Source organism: Lepus europaeus, chromosome X, assembly GCF_033115175.1.
Source record: "Lepus europaeus isolate LE1 chromosome X, mLepTim1.pri, whole genome shotgun sequence".
NCBI lineage: Eukaryota > Metazoa > Chordata > Mammalia > Lagomorpha > Leporidae > Lepus > Lepus europaeus.
In genome coordinates, this window is record NC_084850.1 from 129,234,909 (window position 1) to 129,261,544 (window position 26,636).

At 43.4% G+C, this 26,636-nt stretch overlaps 1 protein-coding gene across 3 annotated transcripts in view; it reads left to right on the forward strand.

The window, feature by feature from the left end:
- The window catches only part of SH3KBP1 (SH3 domain containing kinase binding protein 1), a 384,249-nt gene that overhangs the window by 234,721 nt on the left and 122,892 nt on the right, over positions 1–26,636 (forward strand). The gene's annotated exons all lie outside the window — the stretch shown is intronic.

The following is a 26,636-nucleotide window of genomic DNA, read 5'->3' on the forward strand; positions in this document are numbered from 1 at the left end:
AGGTCATTCTATGCACTCCACCCTTATGGAGTGGGAAGTTACATTTGACCTCCTTGAGGAAGGAGTAGCCAAATAAATCATTTGGTATCCCTCTGCATAGGTTTGTCTATTCTCCCAAAACCTAATTATGTTTTTACAAGGTGGTTTTGAAAAAGTGTTGTCTGAATTCAGAATACTAATTCCATAGCATTGATGGCACATTTTTCTTCGCCATCTTGTGACAGCTTCCACATTTGTTTTTTGTGTGTGATCATATCAACAGATGTATTTTATTTACCCTAGCAGATTGTAAATATCTTGAAGACTGAGACAACGTCCTCTTCAAAGCTCCCTCCAGAGTTGGACCCCGTGCTGAATAAGTGATTTTTAAGTTACCTTAATTAAAAAATTTAAATATTAACCATAGTAATTAACTGAAACAGGTTGTCACAGTCTCAGTATATGAGAAATGTGGTAAGATGAGGATATTGTTCCCTTGGCATCCTGATTTTCAAATCCTGACCTTTTTTAAGATTTATTTGATTTATTTAACAGAGTTGCAGTAAGAGGCAGAGGCAGAAAGAGAAGTCTTTGATGCACTGGTTCTCTCCCCAAATGGCCACAACGGCCAGAGCTGAACCGGTCAGGAGCCAGGAGCTTCTTCTGGGTCTCCTGCGTGGGTGCAGGGGCCAAGGACTTGGGCCATCTTCCACTGCTTTCCCAGGCCACAGCAGAGAGCTGGATCAGAAGTGGAGCAGCTGGGAATCAAACCAGTGCCCATATGGGGTGCCAGCACTGCAGGCGGTGGCTTTACCCTTTGCGCCATGACACTGGCCCCAAGTCCTGACTTTTAATAGTGTAATAGTGGCTAATATGATACCCACTTCACAGGTGTTATTTAATCATCTCAGCAGTATTGTGGGTTGGTGCCATTATCCTCATTTTTTTTCTTCTGATTAAGAAACTGAGGTGGACAAAGGTTAAATAAGTTGCTCTGGATCCCATAGCTGGAAATGGCCCAACTAGGATACTGATCTCAGATCCTCTGGCTTTAGCATTTTGAACTCTGAAGCACTGGGCTCTGAATTCACTGAAGTAATAATGAAAGTGATATCTCATTTGGGGGAAAAAGCAAAATTCCTGTGTAAGCGCTTCATTGCAGTCTGCTAGGACAGCGGTGATGCCGGGGCTACAGTCTTGCTGTAATTTTCCTAGGGGAAGCGTTCCCATGAGGCCACGGCTGTTTTTCCTTATTTGTGTGTGTTTTTTATGAGTAATTTTTGTGCCGTACAGCTAATTTTATTTTTTTAAAATGCAAGCGTTTTCACAATTGCTATTTCATATACAGACCGTATTCTGAGTAGCCCTCACTCCCCAGTCATATGATCTGTTGAAAGATAGTGGGCTTTTTCTTTCCTCTCTGGTGTTTTTGAACAGAAGTGCTCACTGGGCGCTGCCAGCTAAACATGTCCTCAGTGTGCTGCTTGTCCGAATGGTCACACCTGTGTGCCCAGGGGGCCGCCTGGATTCCGGCAGCCACAACCACGTAGGCGAGGGAGGGCTTCTCGCGAAGCCACCCAAGGCATGAACCGGCCTCGGCTTCCTGAGCCATAAACAAATGCGAGCTTTGTTCTCTCCGTTCCTCATTTGGTCCCAAGTATGACTCAGGGTTAGGCTGGGTCCTCAGGCTCTGTGCCTTTGGCTGTTGAAGGAAGTGGGAGGATTCCCGGGTAGTTTTGGGACCTTTTCAAACTGAAGAGAGGAGGCTGCATGATGGGAGAAGAGGTACTTGTTTTCTTGCTTTTCGAGATTTAATCAGTCCCCTTCACTTGTGTCTTCTCTGTGCCATTTGCTGGTAGGACTTGTACTGGGTTTGCACGGGTGGGTTAAGATGACGTGTGTGCCAGCTAAGGGTCACACGTAGAGGGGAGCTCTGGCTTCGCGAAGGAGGAACCCATCAAGTGTAAGGATGATTTTCTAAAGTGAAATGTTGCACTGCAGCTATTGAGCTGTTGGAATCCCCCACCCCCAGCTTGGTCAAGTTGGCCATTAATCTTTACAGATGTTTCCAATTTCTCTGTGTCGTGGGTTTTCATGTGTTCGTAGTGCGGAGAGTAATTTAGATGGGCAGTGTGCACAAGCAGTAACTGTGACACGGTGTCATGGAGCTGTTTAGCAATTACAGATGTTTGCGCCATAAACAAATCCAGCTTGCTTTTCAGGTTAGTTTAGGAGAGAGGACTGTGTCCAGGCAGAACAAGCCAGCTGTGGGACATTTCCCTCCTAGGGGACGCAGACATCCGGAGTTCTCCTTGGGAATGGAAAAGCTGTGAGGGCTGACTGCTGACTGCTGGGTGCCGGTGAACTTTTTTGGTTATAGAGGTAAAGATATTTGGCTGATTTTGTAATACTGAACATTTATATTGATGTTTTCATATATAGAATAAAATAAAGACACGAAATGATTTGATTTTTCTGGACGTTTGCTAGTAGTAGGTGGTCTTGTTTCTCTCTGTGAGTTGTTCCTGCTTGTCTATTGAAAAGCAGAAGTCTGTCATTTTCCAAACACAAAAGAAAATTCCCTCAATGAAGCACAGGGTAAGTATGGCTTACAATGTGTCATGTGTTTTCCATACCCCGCTCTGTTGTGGGAAACAACTTTTAAGGGGAGAGTTGATGAGATTTGTAAAATAGATCCCTTTATGTCTTTTTTTAGTTGGCTTTAACCTATAATATTTTCAAAATTATAGAAAGGAAATATAGCATTTTACTTCTTTTACAAATACGAGAATTACTTGAAAGGTTTTTAAACAGCATTTGTTACTTGTCTAGAAGGATGACCAAGGCAGATGTATGAAGGGACTTTAAAACATTTATGGAAAATGGGATTAAAAGATAACTTAATTTTGGTCCAAAAATAATTGGAATCCATGTACACTGAAGTTCGCGTAAAACGCATATTATGGAAAAAAAACTACATGGATTTCAAAAAAAATGTGTAACAGAATAAGCTCTTTTCATTTTTTTCCATAAACATTTTGAAGACCTCTGCCAGGACAGGAGTACAGACACACATACGCTAGAACAGAAATATGTTGATCTGTAGTGGCTTGAGAGGATTTTCCTAGGGGACCACATCTGAAATTCCCAGTTCTTATTATTAGACGTCACCATTTGGAGTTCTAATGAGCAGAAATCAAAATTAGGTATTTGCATGCAAAATCCAGATGCTGACTCTTCCCTGGGGAAGTGAGTGAAAGCATGTGCGGCTTCTGGACCTCTCAGGTGGGGACCTAGACATGGTGGGGGAGGTAGCCGCTGGGGGGCCTTTGTTACACTGGTGAGCGCTCCTGAATCCTGCCTTTGTTTTGTCATCAAGGAAGTAGCACTGTTACTTCTCTCATGCCAAAAAGAAAAAAAAAAGCTTGCAATAATTATTAGCAATAAAAACTCATAGTTAAAGAATACAAAGAGAGAAATAGAAATTGTCCCAATCTCATTATCCAGGAACAGTTACAATAATATTTTCTATGAATTCTTCCAGATGTTTTTTTCCTGAGCCTGAATATGCATGTAGCACACCCTGTTCGTACAGTAATGGAATACTGTTAAATGTTGCCTGGTTTTAAATCGTAGCATGTTACGGACCCCTTTTTCTGTCTTGTAGCCACATGGTATCATCTCCAGCTATCATAGTGATGCAACACCAGTTGCTACCTGATAAGTATTTAGGGTGTGTCCACATTTTTAATATTAAAGACAGTGTTCTTGTATGTGTATCATTGTGTCTTTTCTGATTATATTCTCAGGCTGAATTTTTAAAAGAGGAATTTCCAGGCTAAAGGCTGACTTAATTCTGATTGGTTTTGTTTTGAATGAAAATAATCCAAGTGTATGGTAAAAGAAAAAATTCCAACAGAACAAAAGACTTTGTTAATCCTATATACTTGGCTTTACTTCCTAGTGGAAATCCCCCAGAAATACCATCTATGTACTCTTCTAGAAACGTAGCCTTGTTTTTTTTTTTTCTAATTGTAGTAAAATATCCATAACATCAAATTTACCATCTTAGCAATTTTTAAATGTGCAGTTCGGTAGCATTAAGTACAGTCACATATTGTGTAACCATCATCACTGTCCATATCTGGAACGTTTTGATCTTGCAAAACTGAGACTCCAAACCCATCAAATAGTGACTTCCCTTATATAATCCTTCCCCAAGGCCCTGGCTACTGCCATTCTCTATTCTACCTCTGAATTTGACAAGGTACTTCATATATGAGGAACCTTATACTATTTGGCCTTTTGTGAGTGGCTTATTGTGCTTAGCATAATGTCATCAAGGTTCTTTCATATTGTAGCATGGGACTTACTTTCCTCTCTTTCTGAAGCTGAATAACATTCCTGCATATGTGCCACATTTTGTTTATTCATCTGTTGATAGATACTTGTTTCCACCTTCTAGCTGTTGTGAATGATGCTGCAGTGAACATTGACATGGCAATACCTGATTGAGCCCTTGCTTTTCATGGTTGTGTTTATATCCCCAGAAGTGGAATTGCTAGATCTATGGTCATTCTAATTCTCCTTTTTTTTTTTTTCAACACCATACTGGTTTCTACCAGGTCTGAGCCATTTTGTATTCCCAGCAGCAGTGCACAAGGGTTCCAATTTTGATGCATCCTCACCAACACTTGCTGTTTTCTGTTTTGTTGGGTAGTAGCTATCCTGATGTGTGTTATGTGGTAACTCACTGCAGTTGGAATTAGTGTGTTCATGTTGCTTATCACTTAGGGGGAAGGATATTCTTCTTTTCATCTTAAAATTGTGGGAAAGGTCTTTGTCTGGGCATCCCCATTAACTAGCGGATCAGTTGCACAATCCCAAGTGATTATGATTTACTAGGAGGAGCTCACTCCCGCTGTTCCCACAGCCCCAGATAGGAAATGAGTAGAGGCTCCAGGTGGTTGGTTGACTTGGGACAGACGTTTACTAGTGAGGATGACTGCTGCTTTTCACATAGCCCCACCCAGTGATTTAAATCTGTAGTCAGAGGGTGGACTCAAAAGGGTTCTCTTGAGAAAAGATGAATTTTTGCTTTGGGCTATTATGAATTCTAAGTGATAGCACTTCATTTGTCTTACATAGTGGGGGAAGCTAGTTTTATGATTGATTTTTCTCTCCTGTCTTCTATTCTGGAATTCCTTGAGGGTAGGAAATGAAGTCCTTCCCTTGATAAATTCTTTGCTGAGTCATCTATTGGATTTAATTGCTATTCTTCAGTGGGGCAGACTGAAGTGTGTCTAAGTATTATGGTCATCTTTTCTTCTTTACTGATATTACTAATTATTGCATAATCTTATATCCTGGAGATTTTAGATGCATTTGGCTCATGAAATTTAATGTTTTGAAGTTTTCTGAGTGGCCATTAAAATTACCATGCTTTTGTACTTGTTTTTTTTTCTCTCTGATCTTATTACTAGTTATAAAATAATATTCTAGCCCATTGAGTTTCAGTGGAGTGGAATGAGTTTTAATGTTGTATGAAAAGTGGCAACTTTAAAATAAACTATCCAGCTTCCCAGCATAGTGATGTCTTTTCTTACACTTAAAGTTTAGATCACAGAGATCAGTCAGCAATTTGTTCTGTAGTAATCTGTGATGTTGGAGGTCATTTCAGAGTACTTGAGGGGGATGCTTGCTGTGCCAGCATCCCATATGGACGCCGGTTTGAATCCTAGCTGCTCCACTTCCAATCCAGTTCTCTCTGCTATGGCCTGAGAAAGCAGTGGATGATGGCCCAAGTCCTTGGCCCCCTGCACCCATGTGGGGAGACCCGGAAGAAGCTCCTGGCTTCAGATCGGCACAGCTCCAGCCATTGTGGCCAATTGGGGAGTGAACCATCAGATCAAAGACCTCCCTCCCTCCCTCCCTCCCTCCCTCCCCCCCTCCCTTCTCTCTTCCCCTCTCTCTCCCCCTCTCTCTGTCTCTGCCTTGCTGTAACTCTGCCTTTCAAATAAATAAATGGGCAGGCACCACAGCTCAATAGGCTAGTCCTCCGCCTGCAGCACCGGCACACCGGGTTCTAGTCCCAGTCGGGGCGCTGGTTCTGTCCTGGTTGCCCCTCTTCCAGGCCAGCTCTCTGCTGTGGCCCGGGAAGGCAGTGAAGGATAACCCAAGTCCTTGGGCCCAGCACCCGCATGAGAGACCAGGAGAAGCACCTGGCTCCTGGCTTCGGATCAGCATGATACGCCGGCCACGACGGCCATTGGAGGGTGAACCAACAGCAAAAAGGAAAGCCTTTCTCTCTGTCTCTCACTCTCTCTCACTATCCACTCTGCCAGTCAAAAAAAAAAAAAGATAAATAAATAAATAAATCTTTAAAAAAAAAAAAGAGTGGTCAGACCTATAATGTTGGAGGCCAACAATATGTATATACTATAAATGATCTAGAAACAAGTGAAAGCAGAAATACAATAAGCTCCACTTATGCTTCTAATAGGGATTTTTCTCTCTCTTATCTTGAGCTGTAAAATGAACAGTTCACAAATTAAAAGTTTGTTGGAATTACCCTGAAAGAAACTTTTTCATCAAAAGGCCATTACACAGTATCACATATAGCCTATGAGCCTATGACTTGGAAATGTCCCCTCAATTAAACCTGTCCTTGAACTCTTAGGAATCAGATAGGCAGGGTTTGAAAAAGTGAAAGCAGAAAATTGAGTTCTGTATCTTTCTCGCTCTTTTTAAAAGATTTATTTATTTATTTGAAAGAGTTACACAGAGAGAAAAGGAGAGGCAGAGAGAGAGAGAGATCTTCCATCCGCTGGTTCACTCCCCAATTGGCCGCAACGGCCGGAGCTGCGCCGATCTGAAGCCAGGAGACAGGAGCTTCTTCTGGATCTGCCACAGGGGTTCAGGGGCCCAAGGACTTGGGCCATCCTCTACTGCTTTCCCAGGCCACACAGAGAGCTGGATCGGAAGTGGAGCAACTGGGTCTCGAACTGGTGCCCATATGGGATGCCAGCACTGCACGTAGCAGCTTTATCTACTATGCCACAGCGCCGGACCCAAGGTCTGTAGCTCTTAGAAGTTGTATTTCTGTTTTACTCTTTTAAGATGAGGAAGCTAGAAGTGGTAAAGATGAATTTCGACTTCATTTTCCTTTTTCTTTCACTTGCTAAGCATTTTTACCCACCAGTGATTTTAATGTGTTTTGCTCCGTTTGTTTGGGTTGCATTTGCTCAGTATGTTCTTTTTATTGTGACTTCTTAGTTGAGTCGCTCATTTTCTCTCTCCACTAGAAGCAGCTTGTCTGAAACTTCTTGGGTATCTGCCCTAGACTATTAACAAAGCTGATAAGAAGTGAAGTGGTAATGTAAGCAGTACCCATTTGTCCTCTTGGTACTCTGTCTACTGAATGGGGGAGGGATAGACACCTGGGTCCTGTATGTCTGATTGTCTATTTGATTGCTTTTGCTTCCAGTCCCAAAGTCCACTTCACATTCAGACATTGTAAGAAACAGAGACAGTAGACTGATTCGTGATTTAGGATTTTTTCTCAAGCAATGGGAATACAAATATTGTTGGTTTGGGTTCAGAAGAGGCTGAAACAATGGGCACCTGGAAAGTCCATGCCCGGGCACACATGGAAGTCATCTGCCCAAGCAGTACATATCATATTCCCCTTGTGCAACAAAGAGAGGAGCAGAACGAAGTCAGTGGACAATCTTACCATGTCTTCCAGTGAAGGTTGATGAGACTGCTGATGTTTCGGTACAGTGTTTGTGGTTAGTGCCCAGGAGTTCAAACAACTCCAGATCTATCTGGCCTTCAGTCCCAGATGACTAGGTAGGAAAGGGGAGACGTGGTCTCGGATCAGAGATGAAGATTGGCCTTCAGAAAATGAATGAAAGGCCAGAAGAGGTATGGGTGGGTCAGGAAGGGACCTCTGAATTTCCAAGTAATAGAACTCTCTGTGGGCCATCGAGCAGTGTTTGTGTGTAGTCCCACTCTAGAGGAAGTGTGGATTCTGTTGTGAGTTGTACATCTTGTCATGAAATTGAATGGCTAGAAAGAGATGGGAATATCCTAAGAGGCATATGAATGATGATGGTCAAGATACTAGAAATCAGGAGTTGTGTAAAAATGATGGTCATCGCAGTACATAGAGATAGCTGGACAGAGTCCATGAGGAAGTGAAGCATTATGGGAGGTTTAACTGTTGACTTTTCTCTGCCCCACTGACAGTTGAAGAAAGGGAGGCCTGTTTAACTTGGGATGTGGTTGTAAGATTGGGAATAAAGGAAAAGTAGTCAGTACCAAGGGCTGATTAATTCTTTGACCTGTGGGTGAGAGGATGTGGAAATCTTTCACTGATAGTTCCTGTAAACTTGAGTAGATAACCATCCAAAACCCATCTGTTTGCAACAGATGAAATATAATAACTCAAGAGTAGAGAATGGGTTATCAATTTCAGAAGTACCATTCCTGGTCTTTGTCTTCCCCTGTCACCATCTTCTGTGATTCTGTATTGTTCTCCCTATGCAGAGCCTGTAGCAAGTCTTTGTGGGAAGCACAAAGAAGAATTGCTACTCTCTTCGGGCATTTACCAGTGGAGAGCATTGAAATGAACGTTCTCTATTGTGATAGGAACGGACAAGGAATTTCTCAGGACTGAAAATGTATCAGTTGGAGATTTTTTTTAAAAAAACTGTGCACACTGTCTTCCCTACTCGGTCTAAAACACCAAACTATACCTTTCAAAAGCTAACATATAAGGGTTTTTATACTCTATATTTTGTGTGGTTTGATGTCTTTGTATATGTTACAGAGAAAGGAGAGGAGAATGGGAAAATATTTTAGTACAGGAAAATTAGAGCATGCAAAATGAGTAATGAAAGACTTGCCATTTGATCATATGGTAAGGATCTGAGATGCCTAAGATACAGGCATTGTAAAGACACTACACAGCCTTAAGAGGGCTTTCTTCCTCTTGAGACTTGCTATTAAACTGAAGTTAAAATGAATGAAAGAATGAGTGAATATGAATGACAACTGAGCACAGACCAGAAATTACTCTACAAAAAGGTTCCTCTTTAAAAGTGTATATACTCGGGTTGAGGGGGGAGTATATATACTCAATCTGTCCTCACTTCGACCTTGAATCACATTTTAAGAAGTCAGTCTTGATTTTTTTAAAAGTTAGCAAAATCAGAGTATGTTCACACCAAGAGGAGATGTTTGCCAAATATCTGTGAAATGAAGAAAACATTTGTGAAGTCTGGATAATTTAAAAATTGATTCACTTTAGTAAATAATTCTGAGTAGCAGGGAAAACATGGCACCTGAAATTTGGGGAGCTTGGTTTTCATCACACTTGTTTTTATTCCCATTTGAGAAACTGTAATAGTTCAATCTGAGTTTTTGCTTGTGAAGAACTCCAGAACTTTTGGAAAACTGAGAACAGCTAAAGTAAGGACTCGGCCTTAATGTGCTGTACATTGTGATTTAATGCTATAACCAGTACTCCAACAGTGTTTTTCACTTTGTGTTGCTATGTGGGGGCAAACTGTTGAAATCTTTACTTAATATATACTAAACTGATCATCTGTATATAAAGAGAATTGAAAATGAATCTTGATGTGAATGGAAGGGGAGAGGGAGCGGGAAAGGGGAGGGTTGCGGGTGGGAGAGAAGTTATTGGGGGGGGGGGGGAAGCCATTGTAATCCATAAGCTGTACTTTGGAAATTTATATTCATTAAATAAAAGTTTAAAGAAAAAAAGTAAGGACTCGGGGCTGGCTCTGTGGTGCAGTAGGTTAATCCTCTGCCTGTGGCGCTGGCATCCCATGTGAGCACCGGTTCTAGTCCAGGCTGCTCCACTTCCAATCCAGCTCTCTGCTATGGCCTGGGATAGTAGTAGAAGATAACCCAAGTCCTTGGGCCCCTGCACCTGCATGGGAGACCCGGAAGAAGCTCCTGGCTCCTGGATTTGGATCAGCGCAGCTCTGGCCATTGTGGCCATTTGGGGAGTGAACGAACGGAAGGAAGACCTTTCTGTTTCTCCCTCTCACAGTCTGTAACTCTACCTCTCAAATAAAATCTTTAAAAAAAATAAAGTAAGGACTCTATGCAAATGAATCTCACCTTTAAATTAATATTTTTTGAAATACTGGAACTGGAAATGAGAAACCTGTATATACTGATCATACATGAAGAACTACAAAGCGAAGTTGTCAGTTTTTTTTTGTCTCTCAGATGTGTGAATGAGGAATTCGTGCACTTAATTAGAAGAGCGGTGAATATGTTTTTTGACTTTGAAAACATTTGCTAAAATGCCTTAATACTTTCTTGCAGCAATATTTATTGGAAATGACTTTACATCATCTACTTAGTCATTGGCAGTATGAACTTATGATGAGTAACTATAAGTAACAGAGAACATTCTATATGGGTGGTGTCTTGCCAGTTACCCTCATGATTCATTTTACATCTGATGTTCTTAATGTTCTTACTAATGACTTGGAAAAGGAAATATAATGACACATAGATGAAAGCTACATGTGATTTCTAGTTAGCAGGTGTTGCAAATCAAATTGGACCTTCTAGAAAGACATCAGTAATGTGAAGAGGTAGGCTATCATTTTTAGCTACATCAATGTGCCTTATTTTCTTAAAACAATTTTTTCTGATTATAAAAATAGCTAGTTTGCTGAAACAGTGGAAGGTTGAAAAAAAAGCATCAATAATTGAATCACCCTGGAGCAACCACTGTTAACATTTTGTTTTTAATGTTTACTTTCAGTCCTTTTGCCATACATTTTTAACTGGTTGAGATCATACTGCACATATAATTATTTTTCCACATGCATAATTCTGTATCTTTTTGACTTAACATTATATAAAATGTCCCATGTCATTACACCCTTTCTGTAAACATGTCTTTCAAAGACTGTGCAATGTTCAGTTTTAAGGCTCTAGAAACAGAGAAGCTTGGGGAGAACTGGAATTTGGTGGTTGCATTGGTTTCTATCAACATTACGTTTAAAGCTTCCATTTCATAGCTGAGAACACAACACTTTCTTGACAACATGAAAATAAAAATAATGTAGAAAAGCATTTTTGGCCTGTGGGCTGCTTCGGTGGTAGGCATTCCACAAGGCTTTTGGAATTTAATGTACTCAGTATAGGAGCTAAACAGGATTGCAGTCCTCGCTTGCTCGCTGATCTTGAATGAAGCCTTTAAGAGCAGCCTTTGGCAGGAGGCCTGGACCCTTCCAGGTAGAGGACTGTGAATTCAGCTTTTCACGTCGCCGTATCTGTCAGTGAATTCCACTAGTGGCTTGAGAAATCTGTATCACAGGACTTGATGGTCTCATTTGGCCCCTGTTTCTGAAATTGCCTTGGGAGGAGTATCTGTTTGGCCTCGCCGGTTAGGGTTTCTTCATCCATTATTGAATGGATGCCAAGCTTTGTAAAAGATGGCTTGGGGTAATTTTCTATGGTGGTGTGTTTGCTCCTGAGTACCAAAATTCTCTATAAAAGGCTTTCTGTTCTCTGACAACAGGCTGTTTTCTCCGGACACATGCCTTGTTGTTTTTCCATCGTTAACAGTAGATAACAGTTTGGATGCAGCCAGAAGCAGTTGGCATAGGCCTTCGCTTGAGGGGCTCCTGGGATGCTCTTCTAGCCACTCACTGCCAGTGCCACCTTCACCAAAGCTCTGTTGACCTGGAAGCTCTGTGGGTGTTGGCTCCTGCCTTCCTCATCTCTCCTGTCATTGTTCTGTCTGCTTTTCCTCCCTGGTGGTGCCTGTATGCTGGAGGCTGGTGCTTTTCCTTCGCTTCTCATTTCTCCTCCAGGCTGGATGGGACTGTCTGGTAAGTTGCTTGGTGCTCTGCAGTCCCCAGGCAGGGGGCTGAAACAGTTAACCTGCTGTTTCAGGAAGTGGCTGTGGTTGAAACACTCATTCTTTTAACTAGATTTCATGAAGAAACATTATGATGATCAGTCTGTTATTCAGTAAAATTCAGTAACAATAGCTAAGCACTTTATATGTACTTTTTTCCATTTCATCCTAGAAAATTTATGAAGTACATACTATCATTCCCATTTCAAAAGAGTAAGGTATAGGGAGGTTACATAACTTGTCTAGAATCATACAGCTGGCAAGTCTGTGCTCTTAAAGAAGATTCCTGTTTATTTTTTTAAAAGATTTATTTATTTGATAGAGAAGAAGAGGGAGAAGGGAGGGGAGAGGGAGAGGTCTTCCATCCACTGGTTCACTCCCCAATTGGCTGCAGTGGCTGGAGCTGCGCTGATCCGAAGCCAGGAACCAGGAGCTTCTTCAGGGTCTCCCACATGGGTACAGGGGCCCAAGGACCTGGACCATCTTCCACTGCTTTCCTAGGCCATAGCAGAGAGCTGGATTGGAAGCGGTGCAGCCGAGACTCGAACTGGCACCTATATGGGAGGCTGGTACTGCAGGCAGCGGCTTTACCCTCTACGCTACAGTACTGGCCCCTAATATTCCTGTTTAATATTAACTCACCCTTACTGTTAGATGCTAAAAGGCTGGATGGGTTTATTTGTTCCATTGTTACATCCCTCGCACCTAGCCTGTGCATTGTCTGTAGTAATTCCTCCATAAATCTCAATATTTTTGAATGGCAGTTGAGTTTATTTTTGACTGAAGTGAATTCCACATATTTAGCACTTCCAATATTTCAGGACTTGGAAGGATACAAAGATAACCAAGCACAGCCATTGCCTCCAGTGCTTCCATTCTAGTAGGTACAATGGACACACAGGTCAGTAGCTAGAAATCCAAGGTAGAGAGCAGTGGGTGCTGTTCTAAAAATCCAAAGCAAGTTCAGTAGGAACATAAGGGTGATGAGAGAGAATTTTAGCCGTTGGCATCGAGGATATTTTCATGGAAGGCACACATTATGATTTTACCTCTTACTTATGAGTGTGTCTTACTATCTAGTAAGTGGAGTGTCCTGTGCTTAATCTGATCTCTTTGGGGATCTCCATTCCTGAAATACCTTAGGGTTATCTGTGAATTCTGCTGTATGTCTAGAAGGTGTACCAAATGTCTCCTTGGCCTCCAGCTGTATTTCAGAAACTCCTCTTTTAAAATTAGTATGTGGCCTGAACTCATTCTTTCTAATAAAAGCAGGTTATAAAAATAATATCATTGAGCCTTCCTAAGTAACTTGTGATACAATTTTCCCCACCCTTTTCCCATAAATTAGGGGTGCCCAGATGATTCAAAAAAGAATAACCGTTATTTTTTGTGAATCTGTGGAGCAGATGATGAAAGTAGAAAATGAGTTCTGCAGTATTAAAGCCAAACCTTTTTAGTGTCAGCCAGATATAGAGATCATCTTTATGGAATCAACTAGCTTTTTTTTCCCCTAAAAAAAAAAGGTATTTTTATTTGAGAGGCAGAGTTTACAGAGAGAGAGGGAGGGACAGAGATCTTTCATCTGCTGGTTCTCTCTCCAAACGGCTGTGATGGCTAGAGCTGTGTCATTCTGAAGCCAGGAGCTTCTTCCAGGCCTCCCATGGGAGTAGCAGGGGGCCTAAAACTTGGGTCATCTTCTGCTGCTTTCCCAGACACGTTAACAGGAACTGGATTCGAAATGGAGCAGCAGGGCCACAAACCAGCACCCATACAGGATGCCGGCTTTGCAGGTGGTGGCTTTACGCATTACACCACAGCACCAACCCCAATAGATTATCTTTTGTGGCATTAGAAGGAGTGTTTCAAACAATACCTGTGTAAACCCTGCAGGTAGCTCCGAGATGGGAAGCTTCTGGGGAAAGGTGGGATTCTTTGACTCACCTCATTAGATATTCTCCACCTCTCTGATGATTTTGTGATTGAATGTCAAGTACTGGGATATCAGAACTTCATGAGCAATTTTTTTTCCATGCTAGTCAACATTCCTAGTCAGAAAGAGGGATGTAGAGAAGGAGTAATACGCTCTGAAACATAAAATCTGCCATCATACCCATTCTTGAGTGCACAGTTGAGTGGCATTAAATTTATTCACATTGTTATGCAGCCATCACCACCATACACGTCTAGAATTCTTCATATTTGCAAATCTGAAACTCTGGACCCACTAAACACTGACTTCCAGTTCCTTCCTAGCCCCCAACCCCTGATTACTGTGCTTCTCTCGTCTGTTCATGTGAGTTCGACTACTCTAGGTACTGCATGTAAATGAAGTCATTTAGTATTTGTCTTTTTGTGACTGGCTTGTCTCACTCGCCATAATGTCTTCCAGGTTCAGCCATGTGGTAGCCTGTGTCAGAATTTTTCCTTTTTAAGGCTGAATAATATTTCATTGTGTCCTATGCCTTATAAGTAGCAGTTTTATTTGAAAAAGAAGCATTGTTCTAAGTGAGTATTACCTCTTTCCTGATTGTGACGCCTTGATTTCCCTTTCCTACTCTGAGGACAGAAAAGTGTCCCTGGCCATTTCTTCTTGTCATTTTTGTCTTTAGTTCACAGTGTTTGCAGACATATGCAACTTAAGTGTCCACTTTACATTTGTCAGGTTAGAAAGATGCTTTCTCTCATGTGTCAGAAGCTTTTCATGTGTCTGTTTTGAAAACGCATTGTGCTTTTCAAATCATAGTTTGGTTGTGTGTTAACAGGAAGTGAACTGTTCAAAGTGGTCACAGCTCTGTGAATCCTCCGCTAAATATTTCCACACCAGCACCGGGGTGCTGAGACACTTGTTCACTCTGATTCTTTCCATTAAGTTAGAGTCTCCACAGTATTTCCTTGAGCCCCTGTATCTTTGGTTTTCTAATCAGAGTCTGAACTTATTATTGTTGTTGGCACTTGCTTGACACTCAGTAATTATGTGGCAGGCATAACAGGGTGGGAATTTTGCAATCGTATTCAAAGCACTTGACAATCACCAATCTATCCTTGTGGTGATTATGAACTTTGGGTGCATAGGCAGTTAAATATTTCCTCAAACCTCTTTCTTCATCCTTAGTTTCAGATTAGATTATTGTGTCAACCTTCTTACTCTGTTTTCTGTTGCTGTAACAGAATACTCAAGACCAGGTGATTTATAAAGAATAGAAACTTATTTTGGCTCATGATTCTGGAGGCTGGGGAATCTGTGAGTATGGTGCCAGCAACTGTTTGGCTTCTGATCAGAGTCTCATCCTATGACATAACATGGCACAAGCAAGCCCATGCAAAGGCGAGTGGACTTGGACTTGCCTTATAACAACCCGTTCTCACCAAAATTAATTCAGTCCTGCAGGAGTGAGCACTCTCTCCTGTGAGAACTGACCCAGTCCCCTGAGAATGGCATTAATCTCTCTTAACTACCTACCCACCCCCTAAAGGCGCCACCACCCACCACGGTCACAGTGGCTGTCAGATTTCAGCAAGAGGCTTAGAGGGGCCAAGCCCTATTGCAACCATAGCACTCTCCTGTCTTTTCTTCATTCCTCCCGATACCACCAGGTCCTTGGTCTTCAAGTCACAAGTTTGATCATGCTGCACCTATGTTTACATTGCATGGCAGCATGTGCCTTTAAGGTAAAACAAAACTGTAACATTGCCCTTAACGGGCTTTACTGGCTTCCTTCCCCACCCCCATCTGCCACCCTTGGCTGTCTGTGAATCCCCATCCTGTGCTGGGAGGGTGCCCTTCCCATTGCCCGCACACATCTTGCCTTGCTTCCTGCTTTTCTTCAGCTCAAATTCCCTTTCTACCATTCTCTACTTGGCAGATGGCGACTCATCCTTCCGACTGATTCAAGCCTCATGGCTGCCGTGAGGTGTAGTTCTTCATGTCGGGTGGCTCAGGGCTCCTTTTTTCACTCTTCTGTGCACACCTTGATTGTAGTGTTTGTTCCTTTGCCCTGTGATGTTTTGTTAATGAGGCTGCCTTTGCTGCTACGTTTTGAGCTCACTAACGATCCAGGACTCTGCCTCATTCATCTTTGTACGTGCAGCATCCAGCCTCGACTGAGGTTCATGCTGGTTCCAGAAAAGAATGCCGAATGAATGAGTGAGCAAACTTTCATTGTAGGGGTCCACAGGAAAGCAAGTACTTGTACAATATGAAAAGTGTGGATGCTTGTCAATTAAAAACACCACTGCAAGGTGCCATCTTTACTCAGCTGGACTGCTGTTGAATCTTAAAGCTGAGATGGGACTCAGAAATATTTGTGGAGGAGGTGCCATCCCCACGTAAGGGGAGTAACCTTTATTGTGTCGTGATTGATAAATAAAAATAGTTTAGGTCTGGGAAGGATCTTTGTATGTTTATTGCATTCACAGAACTCCCTCATAGGAAAATTAGGACTTGGGCTGTGTGTGTACGGCAGGCTCCGTTGCTGAAGCAGCCGATGACCAAACCCCAACCAGCTTCGCAGTACTCAGTGCTGCTGTACCATCTTCTTCTCTCCCTTACGTAACTCTTTGTAAATGCTTCAGATACATCTAAAAAGAAAGGCATTGTCAATCAGAACATAAGAAAGGAATCCTCTGGTAGAAGGAATGTTTGTGCTTTCCTTTTATCATCTGTCACAACAGTCAAAAATGGTCTCAAAATATAATGGCAAGGCTGGCGCCGTGGCTTAACAGGCTAATCCTCTGCCTTGCGGCGCCGGCACACCGGGTTCTAGTCCCGGTTGGGGCGCCGGATTCTATCCCGGTTGCCCCTCTTCCAGGCCAGCTCTCTGCTATGGCCCGGGAAGGCAGAGGAGGATGGCCCAAGTGCTTGGGCCCTGCACCTGCATGGGAGACCAGGAGAAGCACCTGGCTCCTGGCTTCAGATCAGCAAGATGTGCCGGCCGCAGCAGCCATTGGAGGGTGAACCAGCGGCAAAAAGGAAGACCTTTCTCTCTGTCTCTCTCTCTCACTATCCACTCTGCCTGTCAAAAAATATATATATATATAATGGCAAGTTGTGTTTTGCCCAAGTAATATATAACGTGGAAATTTACTGTGGCGTGTTTATCCTCTATGAATAAGATGATCCTACAGCAAAACTGCATGTAGTCTCTTCTCTCAGAAATGGGGTACAATATATACAATATGTTTATGTACTCTCCGGCATTTGGAAGACTCCCATCTATGAGTTTTTTGTTTTTCGTTTTTGTTTTTTTTTTTTTTGACAGGCAGAGTTAGACAGAGAGAGAGAGGGACAGAGAGAAAGGTCTTCCTCCCTTTGGTTTACTCCCCTAATGGCCACCAAGGCTGGCGCTGCGCTGATCCGAAGCCAGGAGCCGGGTGCTTCCTCCCGGTCTCCCATGCGGGTGCAGGGGCCCAAGCACTTGGGCCATCCTCCACTGCACTCCCGGGCCATAGCAGAGAGCTGGACTGGAAGAGGAGCAACCAGGACTAGTACCCAGCGTCCCAACCGGGACTAGAACCCAGGGTGCCGACGCCGCAGTTGGAGGATTAGCCTAGTGAGCCGTGGCGCTGGCTGGCCATCTGTGAGTTTTAATATCATCTGCATGTACACTGTCCATGCCTTGAGCACTTAAGTAGATTTTGATTCTGTCTTCAACACTGAATTTCCCTGGCACGAATGGAAGCTCCCACTTAACGTTGAAAATTTTTCTTTTGCTTTAACAAAGAGCCAATCTTTTCCCTCCTGTGACTGTGTGGCATGGTTCTCTCCAGTTTTTTTTTTTTTTTTTTTTTTTTTTGACAGGCAGAGTGGACAGTGAGAGAGAGAGACATAGAGAAAGGTCTTCCTTTGCCGTTGGTTCACCCTCCAATGGCCGCCGTGGTAGCGCGCTGCGGCCGGTGCACCACGCTGATCCGATGGCAGGAGCCAGGTGCTTCTCCTGGTCTCCCATGGGGTGCAGGGCCCAAGCACTTGGGCCATCCTCCACTGCACTCCCTGGCCACAGCAGAGAGCTGGCCTGGAAGAGGGGCAACCGGGACAGGATCGGTGCCCCGACCGGGACTAGAACCCAGTGTGCCGGCTCTCCAGTTTTTTAGGACATGATCTCTTGTGTTCACAAAGCCAACAAATGAACCAAATGATCAGATCTTGGCAGAAGTTAAAGTGCACAGTAAATGATGGAATTTGGCTCAAATTCTACCAATACACACAAGTGTTCGTGTGTGTGTGTGTGTGTTACCCAGACATAAAACAGACTCCGTACTATATGGTAAGTGAAATGAGAGATGTACAGACTGAAAGAGTAAACCGTGGAAGAACTTGATGGAAGAACCTTAGATGAATCATATATTTTGTATTCAGAGAAAGTTTGCTAATTAGTCTGAGGAGCTCAAGTGGAAGCTGTGGGTAGTTGGGAGATACAGAAAGCTGTAGCAATTAGAAGTGAACCCTCAGATTTCTTCCGGACTTTGGGAATTTACATGAACAAGAAGCAGTATATATTCTGAGTGCTTTGGCATGGGTATGATAATGGGTGTTGATGGAGAGTAATTAAAAGTTGATATTTAGGGGAGATCAAATGAGGTAGGTGAAATCTGAGGATAAAAAACTACTGAAATCATCCCTGTGAAGGTAACAAGGCTCCAGAGTGAGGTCAAAGAGAAAGAGATGAGTCTGAAAGCAGGGCCTTGATGATGGCTTAGATGGGAAGATACAGAGGGTGACCAGTGGTGAGTTCCAAGTGGTGAACCTATGAGATGGAGAGGAAGAGAGAGTGATGATGAGCACCCAGCTGTTTCACTGACTACTCATGCTTGTGATGGATGTCACAAGAAGTAGAATACATTGAGATTAAGTTCTGGAAAAAGTTAAACTAATTGCAGGACTTCTCAGAGCCACAATGCATTGATTAGACCAAGTAGTCATTGTTTCTCGAATTTACCAAATTATGGAATTAGATGCTTTGGTGATTGGTTGGTTAGTAGGTAGAACATTGTAGAAGTGCATACTTTGGAAATTGATTTCAGGAGAGAGAGAGAGAGAGAGAGAGAGAGAGAGAATATACACACACATCTAGGTGATAATGACCTATCTAAGTGAAGATCTTTTGATCATAATAGACAGGAACTTGAGAGACTGTGAGGGGAGTAAGCTGGTAAGAATATTTGGAGGTCATAGGCAAAGAGGTTTGCAGCAGAAACCTGCTAGGATTAGATTCTTCTTTCTGATGAATACGGGCCCGGGGGCTACGTGTGAGAACAAGAGGAGAAGAGATGAGGACAACAGTAGCTTGGAAGACATCCTGGACAGTGCCCTGTTACCAGCGAGCAGGCTGGAAAGAGCTGATGTGTGAGAGTGACTGAGAGGCTAGGGCTGCAGGAGTCACGTAGGACGTCTCCTCTCCTTTGACGGTGTGCTAGATGCTAATACTGGGACTAAGGGCGAATGGATGGAGTCCCCAGACTCCCTGCTCCATTCAGCAGCCGCTTGCCGACCTCTTTGTGCCGGTAAGAGAAAAATGAACATCTGGGTTTTGTCCTCAAGGAGGGCACTCTTTCTGAAGAGAAACAGTGAGAACGGTAGCTAAACCGCCAAGTGTGATAGACTTGACAAATGCTTCAAAGGCAGCTGTGAGTCTGGCAAGGTCTTGAACTGTGAAAAGGAAAAGGGGATTAATATAATGTAAATTCTCTCGAACTTTTCAGCACAACCAAGGAAATATGAGTGTCATATGACTAACCCTTAAGACTTATACCAAGTTTCATAATTAGAAAATTACTCTTTTAAGGGTTTTTTATTTATTTGAAAGAGTTGCAGAGCAAGAGGGAGAGACAGAGATCTTTTCACTGATTCACTCCCTAGTTGGCCACAACAGCCAGGGCTGGGCCAAGCTGAAGAAAGACATGAGCCAGGAACTTCTTCCAAGTCTCCTACATGGAGAGCAGGGTCCCAAGCACTTAGCAGGAAGCTGGCTCAGAAGTGGAAAAGCCAAGACATGAACTGACGCACCCATATGGGATGCCAGTGTTGCAGGCAGTGGCTTTAGCTGCTATGCCATGACACTAGCCCCTAGAAAATTACTTTTTGAATGTTATTTTTCCTTGTAGCCAAGATTAAAAATGGGCTGTGAATTTGATTTGCATTTCTCTAGTGACTAGCGATGAACATTTTTCCAAATAATTTTTAGCCATATGTATGTCTTCCTTTGAGAAGTTAGTTATTCTGGCCTTCTGCCCATTTTTAATCAAGGTTTTTTGGTTTTGTTTTTTCCTATTGAGTGTTCTGAAATTTTTATATTTTCAAGATATATAAGCTCCTTCTCAGGTGTGTAGTTTGCAAATAATTTCTCACATTCTGTAGGTTGTCTCTTTGTTCTTTATTCCCTTTGCCGTGCAGAACCTTCTGAGTTTGATATAATCCCATTTTTCTATCTTTGCTTTTGTTTCTGTGCCTTTGAGATCTTACCCAAAAAAGTCTTCCCAGGTCGAGTGTCATTAAAGGTTTCTCTTAGATTTTCTGCTGGTAGTTTCATGGTTTTGAGATCTTAAGTTTGCATGTTTATTTGGAAATGCAAATGGAAATCATATTGAGATATCACCTCACCCTAGTTAGAGTAACTGTTATTAAAAAGAACAAAAAAAGCAATAAATGTTGGCAAGGATATGGAGAAAGGGGAATTTTTGTATACCATTTGTACATATGTAAATTAGTGCAGCCATTATGGGAAATACTAAAATTCCTGAAGAAATTAAAACTAAAATTATCATATGATCCAGAAATCCCACTACTGGGTGTATATCCAAAAGAAAGACACTCAGTATGTCAAAGAAATACCTGCATGTCTGTTTATTTACAGAACTGTTCCCAATAGCTAAGATATAGAATCAACCTTAGAGTCCATTGATGGATGCATGGATAAAGAAAATGTAGTATATATACCCAGTGAAATACTTTTCAGCCATGAAAAAATGAAATCGTGTCATTTACAACAACATGCTAAACCAGAGACCATTATAAAGTAGGCCAGACACAGAAAGAGAAATACTGCATGATCTCAATCATATGTGAAATCTAAAAAAGTCAATCTCATAGAAATAAGATAGTAGAACAGTGGGTACCAGAGGCTGGGGAGGGAATACAGGGAGGGGAGCAAGGAGAGTTTGGTCAATGGGTATGAAGTTACACTTGGAGAGGAAGACCAAATTCTGATATGTCCTGCAGTAGAGTACTATACAAAATAATGTGTATTGCAAAGTAGCTAGAAGAGGATCTGTAATGTTATCACAAAGAAATGACATACGTGTGAGGTGATGAATATGCTGGTTATCCCAACTTGAACGCTGTGCAGTGTATTACATGTATTGAAACATCATGCTGTACACCGTAAATATATACAATTATTATGTATAAATTAAGAAGAAAACTTAAAAAAAATTTAAAGTTAGGCTATGAGGCTTGTCCCTTTGGAAAAGTGGGAACTGCCATGGTGACCTGGGAGGTGTTGTGAAAGTCGCCTGTGCTCCTGGAATGGAGCTACAAATCAAGTGGTTTATTTTATTGTGCCATGTGTTTCGTTTTTAGAATTTAGGGTTGTCTTACTCTGGCACATCTTGTGTTGTTCTCAGAGAGTTTGAGCTGGGCCCACCAAATGCGGGCAAGTTGATAGTTGCTAATGTGAATGTCCCCGTGAATAGAAAAGCCTTCCAGAGCATGCATACAAGGCGCTTCATTGTAAGGACACGTCTTTGTCCTCGTTCTGTGCTCACTCTGCTATGAGCTGGCCCACAGGCCTTCTGCTCTGCTCCGGCCACTCCCTGCTGAGAACCAAGAAGACTTTTTACATTGCCATCAGTCATAGGGATTCATGAAGGGGGCATGCAGCAATAAATATGTTTTTAAAGACTTATTTATTTGAAATGCAGAGCAATGAGAGAGAGAGAGAGGGAGGGAGGGAGGGAGGGAGGGAGGGAGACAGACAGAAAGAGAGCTCTTCCATTTCCCAAATTGCTGTAACTGGTCTGCCCAGACTAAAGCCGGGAGCCAGAACTCCATCCTGGTTTCCAACATGGGTGGAAGGGCCCATGTCCTTAGGCCATCTTCCATTGCCTTCCAAGGTAAATTAGCAGGAAGCTAGACTGGAAGCAGAGCAGCCAGTTGTCTAACTGGCACTTTGATATGTGATGCCCATGTCCTAAGCAGCAACTTAACCCTTTGTGCCACAACTCTGGCTCCCAAATATAAAATGCTTCTACTGAGTCTTACAAGCCATTTTTTTGGGGGAGGTATGGGGGGCGTTTCTGACTTAGGGTAGGAAATGAAAATGGCAGTTTCAGATCTGGCCATATGTAGGTCATGCTGCATCCCTCCTCTCATCTCTGTATCTTACAGGTGTGTCTCTCTGTCCTGTGAGCAGAGGTGGGACACCCATCAATACAACGCTCTTGGGAACCGTTGCCACAAATTGCTGTTTCAGTGTTCACAGTGATGTTCAGCTTCCTCTTGTCTTTTTATCTGGTTTCCTACGTCATGTTGAATGGGCACTTAAGAAATCCGTGGTGAACTGACAGGGAAGGAGGACTGTCAGATCTGAGGATTGTAAAAGGCGTACCATCAAAAAGCCAGCCTTTTTCTTGGCTTTTGCCAGCTGTGTGAAGTCATCTCTTGTGTTTGGCACTGTATGAGCACTTGAGTAATAGCTTATGTGTAGCTTTTCAGCCCATCACTCTGTCATAGAATAGCTGCTAGAAAGCCTGGTCCACAGACAGGGGGCTTTGCCCCCTGATAGAATGCAGGGTTCTCTCTCCCTTCTCCTGCTACCCACTAGCCCTGGTTGCTATTGTGATGCGAGAGTTGTGTGTGGTGTTCTGGGAGAGGAGACTTTCAGAGATGGGCCTTAAGCTTCCTTCTCCTTAACATTGTCCTATAATTAGGAACTGCTTTTTTTTTTTCTTTTTTCACTCTAAAGAGTTTCCATCTCCAGTGGAATAAGGTCGGAGGAATGCTTTTATGCAATTAATTTGTGCAGGATCCTGGTCTCACATTCTGTAGTGCAAAGAAAGACAGATATATTAGGAAACAGTCATTCAGAAACTGGATCCCCCTGGCCTTGAATCCAGTGAGTGCAGGCATTAGTTCCTTCATTTGGGCACAAAAAAGGGAAAAAGTTACCTGCTCCTGATCTCACTAAAATCGTATGGTGTTTATCTGTCCTGGGCTGTATTGCTGGATATCGTAGAACTAGGAGTATCAACAGTGCTCTCACTGTACAAGCCTCTTTCTCCGAAAGTTTATTTAGTACTTTCGGCAGGAAGGTAAAGGGAGAGTGACTTGTCATTACATGTTCAAAGAAATGGGATTTTTGGATCAGTTATTTTGAAAAGCTAGGTTTTAAGTTAGAGGGCGGGATGTGAGACAGACAGAAGTCGGCCCCAGCCGGTGATTAGGCCAGGCTGGGGAAGAGCCCGAGCAGTAGTCCTGCGGCATGGCTTCCTGCTCCGGACGCCTCGCCGTGTGCACATCCACTCCCGGACCCAGCCATCGTTCCCGAGTTCCGGTCAAGCAGACAAGACTAGCATACACGTGGACTGCGACACGTCTAGCTGCCGCACAGAAGGGAGGAGGAACCACAGAGCTGAGCTGGGGAGCAGAACCTGAGACTGCCTTCTCGAGGCGTGTGGTGCAGGTCTCTCAGGGGGCAGATGGGCTGGCTCCTGAGCAGTGTGCACTCTGCCCGAATGCCGGGCTCCTGCTTGTCCTGGATAAGCCACCTTCCTCGCGGCACCTAGGAGGGCGAGAAAGTCAGTGTTGTGCTGAGGAAACCGCGTGTAGAGAGCCTGTATGCTCTTCCGTAGCCACTACAAGCCTCATACCCTCCTTCCTCCCTTCTCTCTCCCCCCTTCTTCAGTCTGTCCACCCCCGCCCTCCTGCAAGTCTCCTTTGCTAAAGGGGCTCACCAACTGTACTCTCCTGTTTTATTCTCAGTGATTTTGTCATATTGTCTGCTCTACTAAACTTAAGATCCTCTCTTAAATGGCTTGATTAGTAGCAATGTCAAGTTCTTATGCCAGTGAGAGTAGAGACAGTAGGAGGCATTTGGTGGAAAAGGAGAGAGAAGAGAGGAAGAAGAGTGGACATAGCATTTTATAATTTGTGTAGATATGAGAATACACCCCTGAGTTTTGAACCCAGGAAAAGCCATTTGACTAATACTAATGGAATCCCTCCTACATCTAAGCTGGTGGTTCCTAAACTTGAGCATGCATCAGAATTCCATGGAGGGTGTGTCCCCACCGAGACTGCTGGCCACCATCCCCAGAGTTTCTGATTGAGACAGTCTGGGGCGGGGCCTGGGAATCTGTTTTACTAACAGGTTCTCAGGTGCCCCTGGTCTAGGCCCACACTTCTCTGGGCCTAGGTCCTATATATAGAGAGAGGTTATATAGGGGAACCTATATAAGGATGAGAACATCCTTAGAACACCTGCAAGACCACTCTGAAAGGGGAAGGACCTGCCCTGCTCTAGAGTTTGAATCATGGCCTGTGAAGGAGAGGGGAGGATTTAAAGTCCAGCAACCCCAACAAAAGATCAGCTTCACCATCACTCCTGTCGCTGGGACCTTCAAAGACGCCAGTGTGCTGTGTTTTCAGAAGTAGTGAGGAGAAAAAAGCAGAGTAAGCTTTGTGTTTTCATGTCTTTGTATACTGAAATAAGTGTATTGAACTGCTTGTCTGTCTTGATGTCTGTTTGCTTGGGTGTTCTGGTAGCCCAGGACCTCAGAGGGGAAGAGCAGTACTTCCCCAAAGAAGGAGAAGTTGTGAGAAGACACGGCCTGCAAAGGTTTCTGTAAAGAATTTCAAGCCCAAACCACTGCAGGGCTCTTGGTTTTTTGTTTTTGTTGTTTTTTCCTCCTCCAGGAAAGCAAGCCAATGTCAGGACTGCGAATAGTGTTTCCTATTGCATTTCCTGATTTCCTCCTTCCACTGGCAGGGATATCCCAGATCCTGCTTGGTTCTGGTTTCTTCTTGCTAATGCGTTCTCACTGGTGATGCTTTACTCTGGTCCCCAAAAGGGAAAGAGGAAGAGCTTGTCAGGGATGCTGCTGGAAGCGTGAGCAGACACACGAACGGAGTGATGTTTTGAGAGCTTCCATTGTTATTGTCGATGCCTCGTTTTTCAAGATTCTCCTAAGATGAGTTTTTCATCGTTTGGCCTTATGGCAGAACGACAGCGAGCTCTTTCCCTCTGATGTTTCCCTGGAATCATAAAATGTTATTAGTTTGAGTACTTGTAGCAGCAGCTGAGGGGTGGCATATTAATTGGGGTTTCATTTTTTATCCAATATAGAAAGCCCTACAGCACTAAATAAAAATGTCACTGTGTAAAATGTAAAGGCTTTCTGTCACAAATGTTTTTAAAGATTCATGACGGGCTGAAGATTTGACTTATCTGATCCTCTTTCTGTGATTTATTCCTATTTAATATTAGTTTCAACGTTTGAACCATGAAGAATTTTCTCAAAAACTGTGGACAATCCATTTTATTTGAACAAAACTAACACTGTGACTTTTTTTTTTTTTAATCTGAGAGGCAGAGAGAGAGAGACACAAATACACACACAAACTAACCAAAGAAGAGTTCTCCCATCTGCTGGTTCATTCCTCAGATGCCCATAAACGATGGTTCTGGACCAGGGCCAGGCCAAAGCTGGGAGCAGGCAATTCAATCCACGTCTCCCACATGGCTCTCAGGGGTCCAACCATTTGAGTCATCACTGCGGCCTGCGCCGTAAGCTGGAACTGGGAGTGCAGCTGAGAGTGAAACCCAGGCGTTCTGATGTGGGACATGGACAACTTAACCGCTAGGCCAAGCACCACCCCCTGCCGTGCTGGTGTTCGAATCACGCAGTTCATTCCTCTTCATGTGCTCAAGAGGCAGAGATGCTTGCTTTGCCAGTGGCTCAAAACCCTCGCTTGTCAGGGAAGTTAATTTACCTGGCTACTTGGTCGTGATGGATCTTGGCTTGGTGTCATTAGACGTTTTCCTCCAGCGTCTATCACGGTCCCACAGGTGTGGTGGCAGAGGAGAACAGTGGGGGCAGATGGAACCTTTGGAACCGTTGGGCTGGTTCATGTGTATGTTTATTGTGCTTTAGAGCTGCTGAGTTGCCTGTGTTTTCAGGAATACCTGGAGGCAGAGACAATATCCAGTCTTCTTTGTGGACGGTCCATAAATGATGGATGATAGACTTCACTTCGAGTGAAGGAAATTAGTTCAAAAAATTCATAATCTATTTTCAACTAGTTCATAGACACGTCGCGTCTTGGGCATTGGACTTTTTCAAAGCCCTGGAGGATTGATTAAAAGACTTGTGGAAAGGAAACTGTGTTCGTTTTCACAGGGGCAGGCAGAGCTGTCCTGGGGGATATGAGGGCATTTGCTCATACCCCATGAGGTGGAATCTTAGATTTGGTGGTGGGGGGAGGAGGGGATCACAGGCCCAGTTACCATGGACACCTTGGCTTCTGTCTGCCTGTCCACCAGCCCATCCTTCTTTTTTTTTTTTTTATTTTTGACAGGCAGAGTGGACAGTGAGAGAGACAGAGAGAAAGGTCTTCCTTTTGCCGTTGGTTCACCCTCCAATGGCCGCCACGGTAGCGCGCTGCGGCCGGCGCACTGCGCTGATCCGGTGGCAGGAGCCAGGTGCTTCTCCTGGTCTCCCATGGGGTGCAGGGCCCAAGCACTTGGGTCATCCT